This window comes from Pteropus medius, unplaced genomic scaffold, assembly GCF_902729225.1.
Source record: "Pteropus medius unplaced genomic scaffold, Ma_sr-lr_union100, whole genome shotgun sequence".
Taxonomy (NCBI): Eukaryota; Metazoa; Chordata; class Mammalia; order Chiroptera; family Pteropodidae; genus Pteropus; species Pteropus medius.
In genome coordinates, this window is record NW_024346062.1 from 3,805,379 (window position 1) to 3,817,940 (window position 12,562).

The following is a 12,562-nucleotide window of genomic DNA, read 5'->3' on the forward strand; positions in this document are numbered from 1 at the left end:
TTCTGAGACTAGTCACATGGTGTAGCTGGTATATGTAATTGCCTTCTGTTGCTAGTTAGAGTTACTTGCCTGGTGGGTAACCTAAACATGTATTCCTGAAGTTTCTAGGCAATTAGCAGTCTTACCTGAATTGACATGTTGCCGTTTTCCATTGACTTTATTTACAGAACATTGGAGTACTAAGAGGTACCCTCCTTGTGCAGTGGCAATCCAACTTCTCCAAATCCAATCACTGGGATCATTACAATAATCCAGGGTTTTCATGCTATGGACATTTTGGGCTAGATAATTCTCTGATTTAGGAGGGCTGTCTATGCATTTTAGTATGTTTACTGACCTCTACCCACTAGGTGCTAGTAGCACTCTCCTCCTGCAGTTGTGATGACCAAAAATATTTCCAGACGTTGTAAACGCCCCATGGGCAAAATTGCCCCCAGTTGGGAACCACTGGAGTAACCACTTTCATTGCCAGTGGATTCACAGGCATAAGGACCCTAAAGTGGCTTTGTGGCAGTCTCATTTCCAGTTCAATGGAATCATTGTCTTCTCTCCTGGTGAAAGCATTCCTCTTAGGAACTGAGACCATCAAACCAAGTGAGCCTAAAGTTGCAGAGATGGAAAGCAAAAACTTTGTTAGTTTTTGCTTTCCATCTCTGCAACTTTAGGCTCACTTGGTTTGATGGTCTCAGTTAGCTGAGGTACACACAAAAGAGATACTTTGTTTCTACTTTGATTTTTTAAATTTCAGCTTCATTGAGATATAATCAATATCTAACATTTTGTAAGTTTAAAGTGTACAATATGTTAATCTGATACATTTATATATTGCACAATCTAACACCTCCATCATGTCACATAATTACCATTTCTTTTTTGTGATGAAAACATTAAACATGTAATCACTTAGCAACTTTCAAGTATATATACAGTATTAGCTATAACAAACATGTACATTAGATCCCTAGAACTTATTCATCTTATAACAAAGTTTATAGTTAAAAAAGATACTTTTTTAAAAAAGCTATTATTAGAATCCAAAAGTAATTTTCCTGTTTAGACAGCTCCTTGCTCTGGGCTCTGTGCTATCTTTCAAGGTAGAAATCCCTGGCCACCAGGAATTCATTTGTATACCTAAAACAAAACAAAACAAAAAAATAAAAAAATTATAGTGTGAAAGAGCATTGAACCAAGAATTAAAAGGCCCCTGTTTTAGCACAAATTATGTCACTTAGTAGTGTAATTCAGCCGACAACTCAAGATCGTGCTGCTACATGAAAAGCTTAATTCCATGAATTGTGGACTTCCTTGAAATTCCTGCCCATCCCCAGAGATTTACTTTTTCATGGTCTCCTGTGTCTCTACCTCTCTAGCTCCTTCATAATGACCTGCCAACTGTTTCTGAAGCTAACCTGGACTTGAAACCACATCCCTTCTCCAGGTCCTACTGACAGTTGATGCCCAGCCAGCATTGTCCATTGCTGAACTGGGGGTGGTGGGGAAGCCCAGAGCAATGTGAATCTTAAAAGAGATACTTTTAAATTGCCATAGTCAAAGTGTACCATCTCATACCCTGACAGTGTTTGCAATGCTCTTCTTTGGGTGGAGTCTTCTCTTAGACTATTCAAACCAGCCGCCTCTGTTTTTCCAGATTTTAGGCTCTAGTTTTACAACCGTGGTCCGTAGTTCAGCCTTGTGAGCCCATGAGCTAGATTTGGTCCTTTGGTCCTCTGTATCTTATGATTGTATATTACAGGAGATAGCCAGTAGAGAAATGGAAAATAGCTCTACTCTTGGGATCTTAGAGCAGAGATGGACTAAGCCACTAATCCATATCTCGTTTGTTAATAGACTCTGCCCTGGGGCTGGGAGGCCACCTGTGGTAGATTCGTTGCAAAACGGCTACTACTACTATGCTCTCTCCATCTACATCCTTTGTGATGTAACTGGGCAGTTGGTCCCCTTAAGAGGTGGAGTATATTTCCTCAGTATTTGTATCTGGGCTGGCCTGATGATTTGCTTTGGCCAATAAAATGCAGCAGGAGTAATCCTGGGCCAGTTCTGAACCTAAGTATCTACGTGTTCTCCTGGAACACTGTTCAGCTGCCAAGTAAACATTTATGGGGGCAGAACCTTCTAAAGGATGAGAGATCACCTGGAGGAAAGATAGCCCATCTGGGCTGAGGCCATCCTAGACTCACCAGCTCCCAGCTGACCCAGCAGCATCTACAGATGTCTTAAGTGAGCCTAGCTGAGACCCGAGGAACTGCCAACTAATGTCAGCCTAATTGCCCATCTGCAGAATTATGAGCTAAAAAAAGGTGGTATTCAGCTACTATGTCTTGGAGTGGTTTGTTATGCAGCCAGAACTTACTGATATGTCATCAAGTTTAGAAGCATTTCTAACTTAGAAGTTACATCCACATTTGAATTATCATACCTGCCACATAAGAGGAAAGAAATAGCTAAGGATGAACCATATATGAAAAAGAAGGGGTATAAAAGGAGGAATACATATATAGTCAGGTGGCTATTACTCTTAGCCAGGTCTGGTTATAATTTCTTCTTCCACTAAATAGATCACTTACAATTTAGCAGGGGTCTTTTGTTTACAAGACCCAGAAACTCTCAGTGCTGGCTTAAGTAAAGGATAATTAGTCTCAAGGCTATCTCATGGATCCTGAGACCCAGCTAGGCCTTCTTGAGCAACTGGACCTGGAACTGGAATATAGCCTGGAGCCAAAGCAACTACTTTCTCTGCCTCCTTGTCTTTCCATATCTATCTCTTTGGTAGACGATCTCTCATTATTTCGGCCTGGTGGCTTCACTTTTTCTCTCTTCAGCTATCTGCATGCACACAGCTTCATTATGCCCATTCCAAAATAGCAGCCTCAGCTCCAAATCTTCATGACCTTCTAGCTTACCATCCATAAATTCACATTCTCAACTAGAGAATCTGATTGGTCCATGGTGGTCCAGTCAGGTGTGCTTGAGTGGTGATTGGCAGGATGAATAAAAATATCCTTTTCTTGACATTGGGCTGGCATCTTTTATAAGAACCAGAGGGTTGAATTGCTCTTAATGTCTAATGCTGGCAGGAGCCACCATCCTGAGTTTTTGGGACTCCTTTTCTACCATGTCACCAGTGGATTTTTACCTATGCTTTCCAGTGGAAGATCAACTTCTATATTCTTCCATTGGAAGAATATGAACAGAATAATCAGCAATTTTTTTCCTAATCAGGCTGGGGCAGGTATTGGAAAGCCTTTTTTTTTTTTGCCCAGTGCTCTGCCTCTTTATGGTGCTCTTGATGTCCCAAGACTCAAGAGTTCCAGCCTATTCTTTGTATAAAGCTAGGTTCTGGTGTCCATTCTAGTCAGTATCTGGGTCCTTTTCTTTTCTTTTCTTTTTTCATTTTGTTTTTCTTTTCTTTTCTCTTCTATTTTTCCTTCCTTCCTTCCTTCCTTCCTTCCTTCCTTCCTTCCTTCCTTCCTTCCTTCCTTCCTTCCTTCCTTCCTTCCTTAAATTTGTTTTATTTTACAACAGTCAAAATCTAAAAGGCTGCCAGTTGAGACACTCTCTAGTAGCAATTTACAGTTATATGGATTACATGGACTAGAACATTTTTAAAAACAAATCTGGGTACTGACATATGGTTACCAGGTCTATATATTGTCATATAAGGCCATTGCAAGCTTCTATATCTAATCATCATCATTTAATGCTGGATTGAAACCTAGGAAATTGTCATTTTTGTAGCTCATAAACAGTCAAATATTGGCAATTTCCTGTGGTTCAGTATAATATATTAAAGTGTATTTTAACATGAGAACTATAGGATAGGAAGGATATGATCTTACAATAAAGGGCTGACCTTTAAATGAATTTATTTAACTTTATGAAAAAATACACTATACGTTCTTGCCTTTTCTTATTTAATCATGGACCATGAAAACTTCATCATGGTCTGGCACTAGTTTTTGATGTGTCTTTGTTTAAACACAGGTCCAATGAAACACATCTGCGAGATCCTCTCAGGATCACTCTCATTCCCCAAAAAAACATCACTTTTTCCTAGCCTCTGAGGTGGAGTTCTGGCCTTCCCTTGGTTCAAAGTCATGTTCAAAGAGCAGTCATGTTCTCTGAGGCCTTCTCAGGTGATTGTTGAGTAAATTTTTCACTTACACCAAACATGGGTATTTAGGAGGCACATTTGCAGCACCCAATTCATTGTCACATTCACCTTCATAAAGAACAAGGTCACATTTACTAAAGGAGCCTCAATAACCTCCCATGATTTTTCAATGATATATGCAAACCAGTTTTTCTATCAATCATGAGTTAAAGATGCTTCCTTTTGAATTGTGATTTTTGCACAACTCTTCTATCACCCTCTATTTCCTACACAAGAGACCGTCATCTCTCTTACAAGAAAAATCCAGACAGATTGTACAACAAACTGGCTTTGGTTATTAAAAACATCTTTTGAGCTCTTGGCACAACAAGCAAAACCACTCCTGATGAAAAGAGTGTCTTTCTCCCATATGGTTCTCGAAAGAAGTACAATTTTCTGACTTTACTGTACATGTGAAAACAATAAACAATTTGCATTTCTTTCTTTTCCTAGCAATTCAAACTCTAACCTGAGGGTTTTTAAAGAATGGATTTAGTAATTTCTACATTGTACCACTTTCTGAAATATTGATTGTCAGTGAAGTTACCAAGCCTCGGCCAAATGTTTCAGTTTATCTCTCTCCTTTTTTGTGAATCTGTAAATGCGTCAGAAAAATGTTTACTGTAATGTTAGAATGTGCATGTGTTGGCATTAAAAGTGTGGTTTTGTTCCTATGGGGAATCAAATGGAAGCAAAATTACAGTTAATTCTTGGTATCTGTGCTAATGGGGAACAGACTGAGTTCGTACCAATAATATTGAAAATTTTATTTTAGAAGTTGGGTTGAACTCTGTCCTTCACTAAACCTTTTGCCAGAGAGTCACAAGTAGTTAAGTTGTTCTCTCTCCTTTCTCCTGTGTAGAGAAATGAACAACAGAAACGAAGCGTAAAAGTAAAAGACTTATTCACAAATTTTATGGTGATTAGATTTTTCTCAACATGTTAGCTCCAGCTCTTTTGTGAAAAGAGAAAACCACTCTGTAGTGAAAGAGGATGATAGTCTTCCTATTCCTTTAGTAAGGTGTCTTGTCTTTCCTTATGATTTAAGAGATAATCATCCACCAAAACTTGTGTTACTTCCCTGCCAAATTCAGTTTCAGTAAGTAACTGAAAAGAGAAGGATTTCAGAGAATTTCGAAGTCTCTTTAAAGCTATTCTCTCAGTAAGGGAAGATTTGAAATATAGCTAAATGGGAAGAATGCCACCACAGAGCTATCTACTTCTAGCCAGTAGCCTGCAAGAGAAAGGATTTATTTCATCTGGTTCAGTCTCTGACCCTTTGGAAGAAGGAGATAATGTATAAGCTCTTTATGACCTCATGACTTCTACAAGGATTTTCAATAGAACAGAGAGGCAGAGCCTCATTTATTCTGGATCTGTAATATTTCTTGAATGCAAAACTCTCACACATTTGCAGGGACAAAAGTGTATTGCACTCATGGTGTCCAGATGTGATGCTCCAATGATATAAGTCAGTAATTTGTTCTATAACTATTATTATCTGTTGAAGAAGACTTAGAAAATGACTTCCAGTTTTAAAAAAGCCTGGAAAATTTTGTAATTCTTTGCCACTCACAGTGGTAGTTCTGACACAACTCTGCAAAAGCTTTGGAAATTTACATATGTATATATATATGTAGGATAGGGGAAACCTTAATTAACTACAGTAGAGAAACTGAAAATACAAAATGAAATGGTGGTTTTAAATATGGCTGGATATCATAATTAGTCCCAGATGGTTCCTTTGTAGTCAGAAGAGTTCACCCAAACAGCCACATTTCTTTGTTTGAAAGTCAAAATAGAAACCAAATTAGGCTCCTGCATTGTGTCCTCATACTTACAGCAAGACTTTGCTATATGTAGGTCTTGTGAGATGTCTGTCCATTGAGACAAAAAGATTGTGTCCTCTATAATATACTCTTTACAAGGTAACAAATGTTTTCAGAACCAAGGATTTCTCTTTCCTTCTGGTTTTCTGCATTTGCTTTTAGTAATGGCATAATAACATTTTCCCTTTCTATGGTTCATCTCTTCAGGATGCTCATTGCCCTGGGGGAACAAGCCAAGCCTCATAGGTCTCAGGGTGTCATCCCCATTTGCTGTAGGAAATCATACTTGCCACCAAATAGAAAGCTCTGATTCTCGTGCAGAATAGCCGGGCAGATCAAAAAGTGTCTTTAAGCAAATTTTGTTTGTCATCGAAGACCAGGGAAAATCAAACCAAAGAAAACACACAGTTGACTGCCGAAAAGGTTATTATCTCTGGCCCTTTCCAAGAGACATCAGTTCTTCCTTGCTATCTCTATTAGAAAACTTGTCAGAATAAGTTAATTTGTTTCCAGTTCTGTCCTACTAACAGGTTTCACTGATTAAATTATTTAATTGGTTCAGTCATCGGAAAGGAAAGCTGTAGATATACCCAGTCTTTTCCTATAAACGATTCCCCCAGATCTGCATCTATTTGTTTTTGGAATCCAAGGTTTCTTTTAAAAATCTTCAAAGTAAGTGGATTAATACACATAATCTGTTTCTTCCTCTCTCAGAGAAAATTAAGTTAATGATTCATTGCTTTTCCATCAGCTGGAACTTGATTCAGAACAGAATTGAAGTAGGCCTTCTCTCCTGTGTAATGGATGGTGGACTTCTCAAAGTCCATGTGACAGCAAAGATCAGAGTAAGTGGGCATTTGATGTTTAGTCAGATTCATTTGTATTTAGTCAAAAAATGATATTTATTATGTAATATATGAGTAAATAAACAATAACATTTCCTCCCTGTCTTTAGATCAACACATTCATTTTATATGCTTTTATTTTTAATTAGTAATATAATAAAATATAACCTATTTTGTAATAAATGTAATGCATAATTGACCAGTGAGTCACACTAAGTTTTCTCATGAAATAAAGATTGCCTATAATTACCAGCTTTTTAGGAGAAAACCGAAGCTATTTTCCAGATCATGTAAAGCAAAACCAGCCTATAGTTTTACATGAGATAATCTAGTATAATAAGCAAAATACATTTCTCCTTTTGAAATATCTGGATAATTGCTGAAACTATCTAATTTTCTCTTTGGTGAATATAGAACCCAAACATGCAATTTTGAAATAGAAGTATGGATTTCACTTGCTGATTTAAGAACATTTTATTTCTACTTTTAATTACCCCATATTTTGTATTTTCCCATAGGACATCTTGCTTGTCCTTTAATGAAACAAATGATTAAATATGCAAATATCAACAAATAGCAAAATAGTCATCAGCTTGGCATTCTCTTATTAATGTCAAGGTGATATTGATTATGCAGTAAGGGATTATCAAATACCTGAGTAGTATAATAGCATCTAAATTATAGTGCATATATTAAATTCATATTTTATTAATATTCATATATTTTATTAACATATCACGAATACTTTTGATTTTAGGCTCTGTGCCTATAAGCCCATATTGACTTACGTGGCCCCATTATTACATTTAATAATTTCTCGCTGGAGCTGATTTCCCAACCATAGCATTTTTCTGAGCTTAGGAGTACTAAAAAGTTAGTATTAGAAGTGTGAGAAAATGAGTGAGTGATTTAAATTTTAGTTTTATATTATTTATTAGTGCAAATGCTATAAGACACAAAGCAAATATGAAGTGTCTATTATTAATGCTCTATAGCATTTGCCATCCTTAAAACAGATATTTGGAATAAATGATTTCACTGATCTGTTTATGCATTTACTCATTTATTCGTTCTTTTATTCAGCAAACAGATATTGAACCCCTACTATGTGTCAGATATTCTGATAGGTGCTGAGACAGATGAGAAAATGCAGATATAGGCCTTGCTTAGAGTCTGGTGGAATAATAAGTAAAATTTATTGAACATCTAATCTTCAATTACCTTTAGAATTCTGACATTCCACAAATCTAAGAACCATTCAGTTATATTATGGAATCTGTAATCCTGGTGGAATTGAGGGTAATGAAAATGACAGCCTTCTTGTTCCTTGCGAATGGCCTTGAACTTGGAGAGCAGAGAGCTGGGAAAGGGAACATGTGAGGAATGTTAGTGGAAGAGTAGGTAGCTGCCCTCAGAAAACGCATGGTAGGAATGGACTTATTTTTATTGGAGGGTGAGGGTAGCTATGTGTGTAAGGGAAAAAGCAAAGTTCAAATCTCTTTGTCCTTTAGTGATTGAAGGAAATCAGCACTAGCCTGGGAAATACAAATTCCAGAAAAACACGCTTGAGGTCTTTTGTTTTGAGGTCTTTCCATTTCTTCTCTTGCCTGAAAAATATGTTTCCTCTGAGATATTTATTGTATGGAATGAGGAGTAAAAGAGATGCCTTGAGGCTAGTGAAATAAAGGAAGTCACTTTTCTGAAGGGAATTCATGTGCTAACCCCTTTCTCATCTCTGGAATTTCTTGGGCTTGCTATTAAAGAGGTGGATAATAATCTTTTGCATAGTTCTGTTTCTAAATGAATAAGTGATCTGGACACGCTGCGTACCATTCTTGGTAAAATAGATTTATTAAGGGATGAATGAAAGTAACAGTAGATTATTTGACTAGATTTTAGCATAGCATTCTTTCTAAGATTTGATGAAAAATGACTAAGAAGCAAGTTATGGATGTGCTGGACTGCATGGGTTTTCTGACCCATGAGTGGAAACAGACGGAGAGAATCAAGGGCTGAGGCTATAGATGTCTATCTACCACATTATGGAGAGGTGTCTCAGGCATTGAAGAGGTTGTGAGACAAAGGCTTATTGAATGTCTTTGGAAGTATTTTGCTGAGAGAAGGCAATAACGTGTAACTGACACTGGGTCAAGAGGCATGTTATCCTTTCAATACCAGTGAGGACAGAGAGACAGCAGCCTGAAGCTTGGGAGACGATTTTTGGAAAGTGTAGTTCATCTGAGAAAGAGATCAGATAGGCTCAAATTTGATGAACTGCGCATGAAGTTGATAATCATGTGGACACTGATAAACGGCAAACTGTGTGTACTGGGAAAATGGCTCTCTTTAAATGAACCTCGATTATCGAGAAAAGCCAATGGAGAGAGAAGTTCCAGAAATGAGCAGTTCAAATGGGGAGAGTAAGAAATGTTTGAAAGAAACAAGTAGAAGAATTAAATATGAAAATGTGAGCATAAGGAACTTTTTATCTACCTCAATTTAGTGTGTGTGTGTGTGTGTGTGTGTGTAATTTTCCAGGAGGAACTATACTTTAAATAGGGTAAGTATACTGAAGAGAAAATATAATAACTTTTTTTTTGCTGTTTTTTAAAAACATACCTCAGAATTTATCTTTTTTAAATAAAATTAGTTTCAAGTATACAATACATTGGTTAGACATCTACATAGTTCGTAAAAACGATTCCCCCAATTGCTCCCTCCCTCCCTTGACCCTTCACCTAGTCAATGTATTATTGCGAACTGCATTCCCTATGCCATGCTCCCCATCCCTGTGACCACCCATCAGCTACTAATTGTATTTCTTTAACCCTTCACCCCATTCTCCCAGTCCCCCAAGCCTCCCTTCCCTCTGTCCGTCACCAAATTGTCTACTATATTTGTGAGTCTATTCTTGATTAGTTTGTTCCTTTTATTCCTTAGATTCCTCATATAAGTGAAATTATATAGTGTATATCTTTCTCTGTCTGACTTAAGTACCTTCTAGGTCCATCAAAACAATATCTTTTTCCATCCCCTTCCTTTTCATATGTAGGGGTCTTCTTTTCTTATCCTTTCAGTCACTCTATCTTTTGGTTAGAGCACTTAATTCTTTTCCATTTAAGGTACTTATTGATTGGAATGTAGTTGTTACCATTCTTTATTTCTGTTTTTAATACATGTTTTTTCTTCTTACGGAAGTCCCTCCAACATTTCCTGTAATACTGGCTTGGTGGTGATAAATTCCTTTAGCTTGTTTTTGTCTGGGAAGCTCTTTATCTGTCTTTCAACTCTAAATGATAGCTTTGCTGGATAAATTATTCTTGGTAGTAGATCCTAGGTCTTCATCCTGTTGAATATTTTTTTTGCCAAGCCCTTCTGTCCTGTATAGTTTCTTTTGAGAAATCAGCTGCCAGTCTTATGGGTGTTCCCTTATAAGTAATTATCTGTTTTTCTCTTGCTGCTTTTAATATTCTTTGTATTTAACCTTTGGCATTTTAATTATGATGTGTTTTGGTGTGGGCCTCTTTGGATCCCTGATTTTTGGGATTCTCTGAGCTTCCTGGGGTTTTATGTTCATTTCCTTCACTAGGTTAGGGAAATTTTCCATCACTGTTTCTTCAAACAGCTGTTCAACATCTTGATTTTTTTCAGTTATGCCGATTAGATGGATATGTGGACCCTTAATAGTGTCCCATATCCTCCTTAAAATTTTTATAGTCTTGGCATCTTTTTTCTTGCCAATCTGATTGCGTGTCCTTGGCTTTCTCACCCTCTAGATAGGGCATTTGGTCCTTTTCTTTATTCACTTTGTTTATTCCTTTGTTCCATTTAATATACTTCTCATCTCAGATAATGTGTTCTTCATTTCAGACTGGTTCCATTTTATAATTTTCATTTCTATTTTTATGTTTTTTTTTTATCTGTTTGCTGAATTTATCTACACTTCCCAAAAGTTCATGGAGCATCTTTATAACCAGTGTTTTGAACTCTGCTTCTGTTCGATTACTTGATTCCATTATATCTGGATCTCTGTTCTCTTCTCTCATATGATTTCTGCTTCTTTTTCTTCCCAGTTTGGCTACCTTTCCATGGCTGTTTCTATGTACTAAGCAAAGCTTCTAAGTCTCCCAGTCTTATTAGTGCAGCTTTGTGAAGTAGGTGTCCAGTGACACTGTCCTGAGAGGGGTTCAGCTGCAGGCCAAATTTAGCCCAAGCTTCTACCCCACTGGGGGCCACCTGTTAAGATTCAGCAAGCAATCCACAGATGTTGTGCTTATAGTTGCCTCAAAAGGCTACACCAGAAACTGAGGCCAGCTGCCTCCAATGTGAGTCTAGGCGCTGCTCAGCAAGGAGCACCTGACTCACTGAGGATATACTTGGATGTGGCTTGGGTGAGGCCGTGAGTTGGGGGAGGTGGGGTTTCAGGGAATCCTCTGGGCGGAATGACCTCTGTTATCCAGTTTGATGACGTCACAGCTATGGCGGTGCTGTGTCCGGCACACTGGAATGGGAGAGGGCTCAACAGGCAATAATGGATACCGCTGGCACTTCTGTACCAAGTGAGTCTCACCTTGACCCTAACTCCAACAATGTCTCCCTGTAAGTCCCTGGTGCCCTCTGCACGCAGCCAAATCAGCACTGGTGCTCAGAGCGAGCAGGTCTATGACCGCAAAAATCCTCTTGCGGACTCGGCCCCTTTAAGAGGTGTCTGCTGCTGCCGCAGCCTCCGTCTCAGCCGCTCGAGACCCAGCAGCCCCATGTCCTCACCCTGTCCTACCTTCTGCTGTTGCAGGGTGCTTTCTTGGATTTCTCTCTATTTGTATGGCTTGTTCATCAAGATCTCAGGCAGTTTTTCTTTGCTGCTGCTCCTTGTTTTCATCACAATTTTAATTTGACCACCAGAAAGATGAACAGAAAAAGCTCCTTAAAGAGGAGGGCTCTTTTAGATGTAACAGTGCCAGGGATCAAGGAATCCAGCATGTGGTCCTGAGTATAGAGCTTTGTCACTACCTGCCTCAGGAGCAGTGGCCCCCTAACCACTCAGATTGCATACTGAATGATGACTTCTTTTGGGGGCATGTCAAGAACCTTGTATTCTGACCACTTCATCCCTTCAGATCTGAGGATATGAAGGACCACATTGAGGCTGCCAAGAGTAAAGAAATAACTGTGTTGGCTTCTTTACATATTGGTTTGACCACATGTTCATGTACAACTTAAGTGCTAAACCATACATTTTAAAAGTTTTCAGTTCATTTTGAATAAACCTACAGGTATTCAATAAATATTTGAAATGAATAAGTTAGAAAGTAGTATTTATTACATGTCCAGTATATTACCAGAACTCCGATAGAGCTATAGAGAATTTTTTAAAAAGCTCCAAGGAGTTTATATGTATGTTGACTTGTTTAAAAATGGATGCAATAAATCTTAAAAATTTTAATTTAACGAACATTTATATAGAGATAACTATATGCCAGAGATTTTCCTAGGTGCTTTATAGATGTTAACTCCTATATTCATCTAGATTAAATGACCCAGTGATTGGAAGTGCATTTATGAAGAACTTTTATAGGTAGGTCTTTTGAACAGAGGGGATACAAAAGGTTGGATATGTACTGTGAACACATGAAAGCCTAAAAATGGACTGTGATGTACTATTTTTCACGTTCAGAGCTCACTCTTTATTAATTTGTCAACTAGGCAAAATTTACCTA